This window comes from Plectropomus leopardus, chromosome 2 (genome assembly GCF_026936395.1).
Source record: "Plectropomus leopardus strain MGB_pleo_1.0 chromosome 2, ASM2693639v1, whole genome shotgun sequence".
Taxonomy (NCBI): Eukaryota; Metazoa; Chordata; class Actinopteri; order Perciformes; family Serranidae; genus Plectropomus; species Plectropomus leopardus.
In genome coordinates this window covers 39,459,865-39,474,270 of record NC_142177.1, presented here as the reverse complement: position 1 = coordinate 39,474,270, position 14,406 = coordinate 39,459,865, and the positions used below count along the sequence as shown (strand labels likewise).

The following is a 14,406-nucleotide window of genomic DNA, read 5'->3' as shown; positions in this document are numbered from 1 at the left end:
CTTTTTTTCCTCCCACATGGTCTCTTCAGCGTGAGGATTCTGCTGACACCCTCAAGTTCCTTATTCATCCTTGTGGAGAATAAATAAAGAAAACCACACAACTTTGATCTGCAGCGTCTTGACCCTCTTATATTTCTCAGATCTTTGCAATGGCTTCCTGTGTGTCAAATATTTGACTTTAAAATTCGGGTTTAGGACCAAATTTTGTTGGTATAAGTGGTGCGGCTCTAGATTGGTTCATCTCCTGGTTCGTCTGTCAAACCGGTTGTTCTCTGTCTTATGCCTCCTCCCCTCATGTATCCCTCTTTCATGGGGTCCCCCAGGGGTGTATCCTAGGTCCCCTCCTATTAACTGTATACATGTTACCCCTAGGCCAAATCATGCATAAACACAGTATGGATTTTCATTACTTTGCAGATGATACTCAACTGTATGTCCCATTAAAGCCTGAAATCACTGATATTTCTTGTTTCATGTCCCTCTCAAATAAAGTCAAGAAATTTCCTGCAGCTAAATGACTCTAAGTCAGAAAAAAACTGTAATCACCCCCTCTGGGTCAGGTCTACTTACACTCCTCAGAGTCAAAACTAAATACAGAGAAGCAGCATTTAGATCTTATGCTCCAAATATCTGACTGGAAAAAAATATCCAGAAAACTTGAGATCTGCTCCAACTCTCTGTTCTTTAAAATCAGGATGACCACCAACAGAGTCAGTCCAGATGCATGACATTATTTCCAGCCCATTCTCATCCCAAAAATGTCAAGTACTGCTGCTTTTTCACTAATTTCAGTGTAAGACTTTGATGCCGAGAGCCACCTTTGTCGGCTGTATGATATGCCGCCAGACTGCATCAAATGGGAATGCGGCTTGACAGAATTGGTTATGATACATCCAACTGTCCACATGATAAGGACAGTTGATGTCAGTTGAGAATGCGGCTGGACAGGGACTGTCACGTCCACATGATACACTGCTGGATGGCGTCAGGTTAGTTGGTTAGAGCTTTATTTCGAATATGCTACATAAAAAAGAAGAACAAAATGTCTGTTGGACATATTCAGTAAACAAACGAAAGTATTTCATAAACGAAAAGGAGTCAGAGGAAGTGAATACTTTTTTTTATACAGTTTTTGAAATGCCGCTGGTAACTGAGGAATATAGGAAGTAGGAAGGTCCCTAAGGGGTAAGAAGAAAGGGCGGTGGATGGATCCAACAACAATCCCCAGAGTTTCACCTGGGATGGGTGTTTTCTCTCATCTGTATGTGTTGTTGTTGTTGTTTTTTCTACACCTTACCATGTGCCCTTTTGCCTTTACCTCACTAGCATGTCTTTGCTGCCTTATGCTTTTGTTGGCTTTGGTTGCAATATACTTTTGTTGCCTAAACATTATCAAGTGCTTTTGGTAGGATAAATCCACCATGCGCTTGTTTTGACATCCTGGCGTGTAACAGCAGACCAAGAACAACATCAAGAGCATAATATGTAGCCGTGGAAGTCCACTGATAAAATCTGATCACTTGGGATGACAATGTGTTGTTATTTCACTGTTGATTTAATCATATTTTGCTGTCTATCAACAGTAGCTTTCTCTCCGTGCAGAGAGGATTTTTGGATCAATACAGTGCATTCAGTTTTTTTCCTTATCCAAGCCACACAACTTTTCTCTACTCTCACTTTATTTTCTGTCTCCATTCCTCAGTCCTCCCCTTCTCCCTTAATCTACTTCCTCTCCTCTCCACCCTGTAGTTTATGGCTTTCTCTTCTTTCCCATTCGTCACCTCTCACCTTGTCTTCCTACTCTTGCTCACCTTTCACTCTGCTGAACTTTTCTTCACTCCTTCCTCTCCCCTCCCTTTGTCATTTTTTTCTAATTTACTTCCTTTCCTCTTCCTCTTAACCTCCACCTCCTCTCACTCTCTTTGCCCCTTTTCCCTTTTTCACCCCTGCCTCGTGTTTTCAATCATTCCTCTGCCCTCTTTCTTTCCTTTTTTCTTTTCTTCATCTTCTCTGCTCCCTATCTCCTACTCCACAACTCATCAACCTCTCCTAACCTTTCCCTTCTTTCTTTCTTAACTCCTTCCCTCCTTTATTACTTTCCTTGGATGTGTCCCTTTGCTCCAAAACTGCCATCATAACTTTTTTAATGCTCTGTGACTTTCACGGCTGTCCACACCCTAACCCAAAGACAAAAATGGGCCGCTGTGCGGCATACATTAAAAATGTTATTACAATAACCAACTCAACAAAGAAAATGCTTCACCTTGACTAATAAAAAGTAGAATGCTGGTTTTATCTGATAATTTATCAACAATTTGTTTATCTGCTGCTCGAACAAATACGCAGCTGATGTATTAATGTCATCAGAGCATTATAATGAAACTCATAAAAATACATAACTGAGTGCTTTTGGGTGACATAAAGCTTCACTATGATAAATGCAGCAAGTGTTCATCATTATGAAGCCCCGCAGGGGTCTTTTCTATAATGGTTCTGAAATCATAGGGAGTCAATAATCATATTTTTAACGCATTATTAATCCTTCAAAGTGTAACTCCTGTACTTTTAAACCTCTTAGGGCTGGTGCGTCCTGTCAATTTTTCTTCTATTAGAAGAGCTTGTTTTTGGCACTAATAGACTAGTGCAGGAATGAGTCCAAAATCCCAGAAATAAGTAAACAACTTTGCACTCCTGTTTCCTTCGTGTCGACATTACTGTGTTTTTTTAATGTTCTTTTAGTTAGATGCCTGAAATAAGGTTATCACAAGTAACTGGCCCATACAGCTTGTCAAAACAAGTCAGTTTTCACTCTGAACTTGTCAAACAGCTCCGCTCTGTCTGTGCTTTTGCCGTACAAGCATGACGCTACTTCCGCTCACCTTCGGTATCCAGACAGTACACAGCTGGATGGCGTCAGATGAGAATGCACTCCAGAACCTGTGGCATTGTTTTTGTATGGTGGCGGATGGCCTGACAGCACCGGGTGCGTCCGCGTGGCCGAACAGAACCGGTCACTGAAGACAGCAACAGGCAATAACGCTGCCGATAACGTAATATAAGGAGCGCAAGTGCGCTTATAAGGTGGGGAGGTGGATGGGTCCCACAACTGACCTTCGTGCAGAAGTCCGGAGGTTTTCTTTTCTACACCTTACCATTTTGCCCAAACCTAGCTGTCCGTGTCTTTGTTCCCTAATCCTAACCATCATGACGGTCAGTTGGTTGCCATGTGCTGTTGTGTAAACATAAAGACCGTGCTGATTCATCCCGCAATGTCCATTTGTTGACATCACGCTAACGGCATCCCGGATCATAAACGACTGACACAGAAGAATACCTAACGTAACGCAGAGGGTCACTGACAGAGCGGAGCGGCGTCATGTGACGAGTTGGGATAAGAACGTGCTGGATGGAAACGAATGAAAAGAATGCTGCCTCACACATCAAAGTTGGAAAACCAGTAAGACAGCAAAGTAACACAAGTAAGACAAACACTCCCCGTGTGGATCAGAGGCAGAGATGAGTCCGATTTTGTAGTTCGGACATTTACTGTCAAATAAACATGGAGAGCAAAAACACTCTACCTCTCAAATTAATGACAGTAAAACATTCTCTTATTGTGTCAGCCATTTCATTTTAGGAGGACGTTTGACAATCTCTGATGTCTATTCGCATTATCAAACATAATTTAGAAGCAGATTGAAGTGAAAGGAAAGTGACTGGCCAAAGTGCCGACTTTTAGCGGTAAAAACAGCTCAGAGGCGGGAAGAGTTTATGAAATCCTGAAAAAGAGTCCAAGTTATTATTTTTTTTCTTTACAAAGCAAAATGTCATTTTGTGTCCTAACAGACCGCAGAGTTGGTTATCAGGTCGATTCAGATCACGAAGTGACTCAGTGTCTGTTTTATCTTGGTTGTTTAGTCTCGCCGCTCCTTTGCTTTCCCCTTGAACCTTTTCATTTCCTCTCCTCCCCCTTTTGCTTCGTCTTCCCTTCTTGTCTTCACTCTGAATGTCTCCATCCTTCACATTTAAGTGAAGCTTTTATTTAATTCCCTCTCCTCTTTCACTGTGGCGAATTGGCTTATGTGTTTGTGTTATCAGGAGCTTCCTCTCACTCTTAAATCTCTCTCCGCCTTTTTTCCTTTCTCTCGAGAATGTTTTCTTGGGACGACTAATGTCATCTGAGGATATCGGAAAACTTCTCCATCCTCTTGCTTGACCCACCTGTTGTTTCTTATTGCTTGTCTCCTCTTATCTCCTCTTCTTTTTTATTTTCTTCCCATCTCCTTCTTTCACATTTCATTTTTGTCTTTTTAGTTCCTCCCCTCTTTGTTCCAATTCAACACCATCCTCTTATCATTTTTTTAAATCCTGCTTGTCTCCCTTTATTTTCTTCTTTAATCAGCTCTCATATTCCCCCGCACTCTTCTCTTCATTTCTTTTCATCTCCTCTTTTGAACATTAAGATCTTAATTAGGTCTTTTATTATGGTGTTTAGTTTCTTCCACAACAATGAAAAAAGAAACATCAAAGTCACTTATATTTTGGCAAATAAAGTTCATATAATTCGCTTGACAGTGAAATTTCATTGGTAATGACTGACTTGTTCTGATGCCTTTTGTTTGGTTCAAAGTTTTCAAAAAATTGGTAATTTATCAGAATGCATTCACCCTTTGAAACCTGGAACATCAGTTTTCTTTTTTGTGTTTCGACACCTTTCACATGTTTTTAAATATTTGGAATCTAAGCAAATCGGTTTGATTTCTTTTGAAAACATGGCGAAAAAGGTAGCGAGCAACTTGGCAAGAAATGTCCCTCAGGAAGAGTTGACAGGAAAATTACATGTTTTTTTTTTTTTTTTAAGAGATAAATCACACTTGTAACTTCTTCCTGTATTTTTGAAAGAAACCAAGCCACGTTTTAAAAGAGCCTTGCTAAAAATTTGGTAATAATAGTTCAATTTCTCTGTGTTTCTGCTCTTTTAAGACTCTTGTTGATCTGGAGCATCATTATCAAGTTTCCTCTGGCAACATTAAATGTTTTATTGTTTGAAAATCAAGTTGTTTTTTTTTTGTTGAAAAAAATAGAAATGATGCCCATCTTTAGTGTAAATAAAACAGTCAAAACTGGAACCAGAAGTCATCCTGAGGACAGCAGACAGAAGCACACACATACACACAAGTGAAGACACTAACACACATCGTTGATCACTACACACACATATGACTTTGGAAGCATCCGGCTGCCACGGCAACCTTCCAGTGAGTGGATTAAACCAAGTAGACTGTGAGCCAGGCTTGTAATTAGTGTGTGTGTGTGTGTGTGTGTGTGTGTGTGTGTGAGGACTAAACAGACACACCTGTCATTAGTCGGGTACTGGTAATGCCAGCAGAAGCCCGACAAATGCCAGCATCTCACACATGCACACGTGCGTGCGCACACACACACACACACACACACACACACACACACACACACACACACACACACACACACACACACACACACAGGCTCCTCAAATGTATCCGTATAGCCTGGGGATCCGTTAGGCCATATCCATCATATGATCAGCCTACAAGTGTCACTGTAATTTATTTTCATTCATCCTGAGTCTAAATGTGACCTGATCAAACCCTCTAGGGATACCTGGTCTGCAGGATGTGCAGCAACAAGCAGCCAATGCAAAAAAATCCCGATGTCAGTTTACTCATAACAAGGAGTGACAAGTTTTTTTAGAGACTGGTTTAGTTAAACTTAGGTTCAAACGGAAACTTTCAAGGCTTAAAAAATGAAGTCAGTGCAGGTAGTGTCAAAAACTGCAGTTCTTCTAATGTCCACTCGAGGCTGGCTCCAAGAGTAAGTCAATTCCCATAGACATCCATGTTGAAATGCCCAAATTTACAACAGAAATAATGTTTACAGCCTGTTACAAAACACGGTTTTGGTTTCTATAAAAGTTCCCTGTTCATTGGGATTTTGAAATAACTCACCAGTTTAAAAGTTACAAAATGTTACTGAATGCACATACTGCCACAGATGGTTAGGATTATGGAAAAGAGGGGTGTAGAAATAAAACACCACATTCACACAGGTAATGAACACCAGACTCCTGCATGAAAGTCTGGGGTTTGTTGGATACATCCATCATCCTTCTCACCCAGTGGGGATTTGTGCTCCTTATATTACATTGTTATCAGCAGCATTTCAACTTGACACTGTGCAGCGGCGTATCATGCAGACATGACAGGTTCCATTTGACCGCGCTCTCAACTGACACCACCTGTCCACATATCATGCCATTGTGAAGTGTCCTTGTCTGGCTGCGTTCTCAACTGACAACATCCACTGGCGTATCATGTGGATGCAAAAAGTGGCTTTTGGCGCAGGGAATTTATGTTGAAAGCACTGCAAAAGCATCAGTATTTGACTACTTTTTAATGAGAATGGGCATTTACATATCTAGCCACAATGTTAAATTGCCTTTTAAGTCAGTGCTGTTCCTGGGAGCTTGATCTCTCTTTTTTGTCTGTGGCTGTCTGACCGAAACCGTCTGAAGACATAAACCTTTAAAACAGCTCACAGATAGGGCAGGACAATACTCCATAAGAAACCTGATTTTGCTCGTTGCTTTTCTGAGAGGACTTAACAGGCCCAGGCCCTGATTAGCTGGCATCTTCACACTGCCATTGTCATCTGTGTTGCTTGTTATTTCCACAAACATGAACAGATGAGACCAACAAATTATATTTGGGAACATTACATGCAAATTAGCCTCATATCCACTCTATTCCCCCACCAGAGACCACCTCCAGACCTGGACGCTGCCCCAGTGTCTGTCCAATTTAGCCCAAAATATGTTTTTTACCTTGCCAGAGTGAGTGTTTGTGTGGAAAGGTGTGCAGAACATAGAAATGACAGGCTTTTAGCTAACACAAAACATGAAATCCATTCCAAGACGGTAAGTGGTGTTCGTAGACTGAGCCCCACAGGTGAACTGATGGGATGGTTAAAAGCCAACTGCCACCATCTTGGCAGCCAAGCAGAACCAAATCTGGGCAAAGAGGAAGAAGCCTGGTGGAGCTGCGGGGGAAAGAGAGCCAGTTCAGAAGGTTTCCATGAAGATACGGGAAATTAAAATATATCGACATGTCTTGTCCTGTTATTTTGTCTCATTCTCCTTATTGTTCTTCCTCACTTTTTTCTTCTTTGCAGTGAACGTGAGTGTTATATGGCATGGAAAATGAATTAGTTTATACTTATTCTAATGTGATCTACTTTTCCTCTCCTCTTGTCTGCACTTAAAGTACACATGAAGCATTTATTCATGTTTTGAGCGTTACTGTTCCCAAAACATGTTAGCACAAGGAAGTTTATTGATGGGATCTGGTTGCTCTTTAAAAACCATTTGCACCTTTCACCAACATAAAATAATAATTTGTCTTATATACTGTGCTTGTTTTATTACATCATTTATCACACAGTAGCAAGTGGTCATGGTTATGTAACCGTAATTACTGCACATTATATTTTTAGGTTATTTTTATTACTTAAGTTATTGTGTAATTTTGTGTTTTTTTAATTAAGCAATACAGTACATATATTACTAATATATTTAAGTAATAATATTTTTACAGTATCATTGAGTTACTTGTTAATTATTATTTTATTGTCATTTATAGTACTTAGTATATTGTTTCATTTATATGTCCCTGTGCGCTTCTTTTTTTAAAGTAGTTATTGTATTCCCTTGTGTGAGTGAATTGGTTCCTACCTGCCCTTGTTTTGTGGGGACAGGTATTAGTGACGCACAGTGAGTGCCTCATGTTGAACGAGGGAGAGAGAAGTTGTACCCCGAAGTTGATGCATGCTGTACTGTCTACCGTGTTGGCGAAGATTAAAAGAGAGAAACCACGATATATTGTAGCCCGCTTTATTACCCACAGCCCGGAAGAACTGGGGAACGCTAAAAGTCAAGAAAAGAGGGTTACAGTTAAAAAAAGACAGTCGTTGACATCAGAACATGAGGAAACTCACATAAGGTTTAGGCAACAAAACTACTTGGTTATGGTTAGGAAAGTTTTGTCGATATTGCTAAAAAACATTGTCTTTTAGTGGCTGAAAAGTGGCACAAACGGGGCTGGAGAGGCAACAGCGTCGCCACAAAATACTTGGCTGCACATGGTTATATTTAGACATATGGAGCACATGGCAACCAATGCTGGACCGTTACCAAGCGCACGTGCTGACATGGATGGTTAGGATTAGGGGAAGGAGGCACATTGTAAGGTGCAGATAAAAAAAACCCATCACATTCAGACAGGAAGTGAACACCCACATGAAAGTCCACAGTCTGTGGGACACATAGACCATCTCTCAAGGGTGTTCTCACTCCAACTCGTCAAATAGCGCCGCTCTGTCAGTGCTGTCGACGTACGATCGGGACACCAAAAGTCATCTTCCGCATGCATGCATTCCGCATTTCATGTGCATGTGACGGCTTTTCATCCAGCCGTGTTCTCAAGTGACGCTGCCTGTGTGCGTATCACGTAGATGCAGCAGGTGCCATCTGTGCCGGCTTATTATTACAACGGGACCGGTGCTGTCCACCTGCATACTCACGTGCATGAGAGAGATGCATCATGCACTTGCGCCAAAAACACTGACAAAGCGACGCTATTTTTATGAGTTTGGAATGAGAATGACAGCGGTGTGGCGCTACAAAACACCTGACTTTGAGTGGCACAATTGTAGCTGGAAAGGCAGTGGTCTGTAGTTAAAGAAAGCTTTTAGAATAGACTTGTAAAGTCTATAAAGTCGCTGTTTCCAGTGTGCAAGTGTGTGATTGCAAGTTCATCTGCCTCCCATAATGGCCATGGCTAGTATCAGTATGTCTCCTCTTGTGTGATTCTCCAACATGTAGTTGAAGTAGCTCAGCTTCATCTTGTTCTTTAATGGTGCAAACCTTATTGAAATATCTGTAAGAATTGCCTTAAATTTGCATCATGATGTAATTATGTCTTTGATGATTTGGGGCTGTTTAGTTGTGAAAAACTGTATAAATTGGCCCAAGGACATCTTCAATTAATACAGAACCTTTTTTGTTTTTATTTTGACATTTGCTAGTTTCTGTACTCGTAAATTAGTGGTGTTTTTGTGTCTTCGTTCAGCTCCAATGGAAGGTGAAATTAATCAAAAGTCCAGAGGGATTTTTCCTTCAAATTGCTGTATAATTTATCCTTTTCAATGCATTGCTTTGTGCAAAATAGCATGTCTGAATGAAACTAAGCATCACCTCCAGCTTCACTTTTTCCCGCTTCTCATATCTCTGTCACTTTGTGGCCCTCACAAGCAGCAGCGGCGGCTCTCTCCTCGTCTGTTTCTTCGAGCTCACTTCAAAAGAAAAGCCGCGGTACTAATTACTCCCACAAGTGGAGCCCCGCTGTCGAGTACAAAGCGTGAAACGTAGATTTTCAGCTCTCTTTTCATCTGTGACTCGGGATAGGCCGCTCGCTCCTTCAACTCACTTGACCTCCTCTCTTGAAGTCATACTTCACTGTACTCACTGTATTTTTCAAATCTCAGCATGCACACCTCTGCAGGAGCTCAGCAGCAATCAGCCTCCAACACTATCTGGCCTGGAGATCCACCGTCTCCACCAGGACTCAGACTCTTTACCAGCTCTCTGATAACTGAAAAAAGGAGGGAACTTCTTCAAAGCCAGGTCTGGTTTGTCATGTTTACAGAGTGTTAGCCTCAGTAGGTTGCCCCTAATGAATTTATCTTTCATCTGTCTTGCATGTAGCGCTGCATGGATTGGATGTTGCTGTAGAAGTCGTGCATTAGTACAGTATGAACTTCTTTATTGAGCTACATTTATCCCCCAGGTTTCACTGTTTCACAGACTCAGTGGAGTTTGGATTAGTCAGTTCCTGCAAATAGATAATTTCTAACTCTGCTAGCTCCTGAACTTTGCCGAACTTAGCCTGGAATGCTGTTTATCATTAATTATACATAATATAAAGATTGGGTATATGGCATGACAGCTGGAAAACATGGAATGAACCCTGAACATATAAAATGAAACGTAAAAAGTGAAACTTCAATGTTTGGAATGAAAATCAAAATTTATACAATGAAAGTTTGATTATGTGGAATGAAACCCAAATATATGAAATATATTATATTACAGGTTGAATATAAAAACTTGAACTTGAATATATGAAATAAAAGTTAGACAGAACTAAAATGTTAATATATGGAATGAAAACTGAGGAAAGAAAGTTTAAAATTTTGGAATGACCTTAAACATATGGAATAATTTTTGAAGCATATGTAATGAAATTTAAATATACTGAATGAAAGTCTGAACTTTTACAATTAAAATTTAACTATAATGAATGGACCTTGAATATATGCAATTAAAGTCAGACATACAGGATAGAAGTTTGACTGTATGAAATTAAATTCTGAATATATGGAATGACAGTCGGAATAAACAGAATTAAACCTGTGAATACTAAATGAAATCTCAACAAGGCACCGGCATCATCTGGTGATTTCGATGTGATTATTCTTTATGGATGGATGGACACTATAAGCATGCCAGCCTGAAATCAAGTATCTGCAATCCAAAGTAAAGAAGAGACAACCACACACTGGCAAATACATGTACTAGCCGAAATAATACTGGTAACTGTATTTAATACCGTTTTACCAAAGAAATTCATCCACAGATTTCATTGTGGAAGACTGAGTGAAGTGAACCTCACAGGGCAGGCAGACACCTTCAGCCTCCCACATCAGCCCCTACCTTCAATCTACGCCTTTTCATTGGAAAGGGTCCAAAACACACGAGGCAACAACATAATTCAATATATTTGAACATAAAAAGGCATTTCACATGTTTTTTTGGAAGGGTTAATGAGAAGCAAGGCACTTTAGTGATAAAAAATTCCCCTCAAGCCCCTCACATCTCTCCTCTGTCGCACTGTGAAGGGTGGGTTTCATTTTCTCTGCTCTAGTATCATAATCCATCCTGCTGTTTCTAAAGGGCAGCACGCACAACACAGTGCAATACAAAAATCACTGTAACACTGCTTGCACCTGTTGCTGCTTCGTCTCTTATTTACTTCAGTTAAAGTTAACAGTTGTCTTAGTGCATTTGCAATGGAGGAATAATTGATTATTTAAAAAATAATTTAAAGGACAATATTAAACTTTCAGACTAAAAACTATCTAACAAAGCAACGCTTCACACATCTTTTAGATGAGACAGGTGCGTTGGAGACGGATCGGCTAAAAAGCTGCAAAAGGACCGAAACGTTGCATATAAATCGCAATAAAGGGATATTTCAAGATAGACAGTGTGTAGGAGTCCTTCCGCAGACTACAAACTATAAAAATAACTTCCACTTTCTGACTGCTCGACTAAATATTGTTGATTTTTCATAAATCAGACTTGACATTACAACCTTTTTAAATGCAAAATACTGTTGGAGTGACGGGCAAATGTGACTGTAGCTTCACAAATATACACAAAGACACCCAACCCACGCTCCACAGGTGGATTTGGATAGGTCAATCATGCCAACACGGGCTATATCCATGCTCATGTTACCTCATTCTGACATTATCATGTTTCCTGTGTGAGGCAGTGCCCTGCCACCTGGTGCCAATCAGCCAATCACTGATGGGCAGAACAGCAGGTGTTTGCCATCACTAATCAGACTCTGGATGCTGAAACTCAAGCTGGTTTTCTTACATTTTGGCACACAAAGTGTCATTCAGGCCACATTCCCCTTTTTTTAACAACTAGGAGGTGACTCAGTACCAGCCACAGTAATAAGGCTCCCAGAGCTGGACTTGTGGTCAGTCGACACTTTATTTACAGCTCAAATCTGCAGTCGAGCTGCACCGTCCCTCCTCTGAACAAATCCTGCTGCGCTGTTTACACACAACGAACACAGTGAGAGCTGTATGATGGGAAATATCAGTGTCCAAATCAATGGTTTTCTTATGTTTGGTCTTTGTGTGTGTGTGTGTGTGTGTGGCTCACACTGAGAGACAGTACAGTTAGAGGCTTCTTCAGTCAGATCAAAGACACTGCCACGATTGAAGGAGCAGAGAGACAGTGAGAGAGACACGAGCGCTTATCAGAGGGAGCAGAGAGGCAGAGAGTTGGACTGTGGCTTGAATAAAAGACAGGAAGGGAAGATAAAGTGTGTGTGTGTGTGTGTGTGTGTGTGTGTGTGTGTGTGTCGAAGAGAGAGGGGAAATACATTTAACCTTAAATCATCTAGCCAAAAAAAGCCTATCCAACTTTCCCTGCGACATAACAACAATCCAACAGGTAAATCATGGACAAAAAAAATTATATGTATTTCAAAATAATAATAAGATTACTGCACCACATCACTTCTTCACTGTCCTCTCTTTTTTTTTTTTGCCAAAAATGAATAAAGGAATGATCAACCAAAATTGACATATTATGGACAAACAAAAAACAAAAGTACAGTGTCTGAAAAGGAGTAGGTAGAAGTAAAATTATATATATATATATATATATATATATATATACACATATGTATATATTCCTGCCCCCTCTCTCACTTTTTTCTTTTTACTCATATATTATTTTAACAAAATCAAACATTTATTTACAACTAGTGTACAAACAACCATCCCCAGTTTACTTTCCACCCAATTTAATAAATAAATATCGATCCCAGCTTATTTACAATCCAAAGTGTTACAAAATAAATAGAAACATCTTGAACAAAACTTTTCCTCATTTACATATCTGCCAAGAAGTCATTGTCTTTAAAAATGTAATTCTCCTCTTAAATAATAACCCCCCTTCCTGTCACAGAACATTCTTTTAAATGTGAAATATTTCTTGCTCCAGTCCTCAGCTTCTGTTTGTCACTGGCATGGTTCGTGTTGGATGCACACGCACCCGCCCGTGTTTGAACACACAGCGAATGAGCGCCAGGTCCAGCACGGGATGTGAGCACAAAGGTGCTGCATTCATTCCATTGCTGTGTCAGGTCTCTGAGAAGTTAGCAAAGCACTTTTGATTTTACCTCCAAATAAAGTTTCTTAATATCACCTGGCTTGTTTTCGACCTGCAGGATCCTCTGACTGCTCGGGTTTCTACTTTATTGGAATTTGTCGTAGCGATGTCACTGCATCTCTGGAGCTTAATATCTGTTAATGAAACAGTTTTAACCAATAAGAATAACAGTAAAATTACTTTAATGAATGTTTTTTTGTAGCTATTTGCAAAATAAGATCCAGGTTAAAACAAAAAAATTGAATGTCCCCACACAGGTCCCTTTCTGCTGCTTCTTCCTGTCTGCAGTCCTCAGAGTTAACCATGTCAGATGTCTGGTCACCCAGATGCATTAAGAGCTGATCGCCTGGTCTGACATTTGACGATCTTTAGAGATTAAAGAGCTTTGGTGTAGCCTGGTGACGCGGTTACAGGCCTGTATCTGCAGGCTGGAGGTCTGAGCAGAGTGTCAGGCTGCTTCAGGCATTTCATTTCACTCAGACACCGAAAGGTTGCTGGACTGAGAGTTCAACAGTGGAACCTGTTCCTCCCGGCTGCAGAGAGCCGCACTTATCACACAGAGGCTTATTAAAGCCTGAGGACACACACACACACAGGCACACACACACACCCACACACACACACACACACACACACACACACACACACACACACACGTGATAGACGTTCAAATTTCTTCATATTGGAACACACAGGGATAAATGCAGACATATACTGTACACACATAAAAGTCCTTGCACACATGTAAAAATCAAAGTACACACTGTTGCATTGGCACATGTGCACCTACATCAATGTTAGGGACACACACACACACACACACACACGCACACACACACACACACACACACACACACACACACACACACAGACACTGGAGGGCAAGATAAAATGTAACCTGTCAGAGCCTTTCTCAGGGGCAGGGCTGAACTTTAACGTTCATTCACTCAGAGTCATTTTCACTTCTGCTGCTCTGCACTTTTACTCTGTGTCTGTTACCTTCCTCCACACAAAGGCATATGGTTTGAGAAGTGTTGAAGTCCCCTTGACTTAGATCTACCAAAAAATAGATTAAAAAAAAGCCTATGTGGATACGTAATTTCTCTGTAGTCTAAACCCAGGTGCAAACAAGCAGAACACCGACACTCACAGAAAATGTCACTTCACGTCCAATATGTTTTTGGTCCTGGACATCTGTTTTTGTTTTTTTTTTTGCACCTCAGGCTGTGACACCAGCTGTTGTTGTTCTTTCTGGTTTTAGGAACTCTCCTTCTTTCGATGAGGGAGAAGCCAATGTCTGGTGGTTTATTCAATCAAAGATGCATCCTGTCATTCAG

The 14,406-nt window shown here is 40.6% G+C and overlaps 1 pseudogene; it reads left to right on the top strand.

Annotated features, from left to right (window-relative positions):
* Positions 1-14,406, top strand: part of LOC148190287 (uncharacterized) — a 218,393-nt pseudogene that overhangs the window by 44,202 nt on the left and 159,785 nt on the right.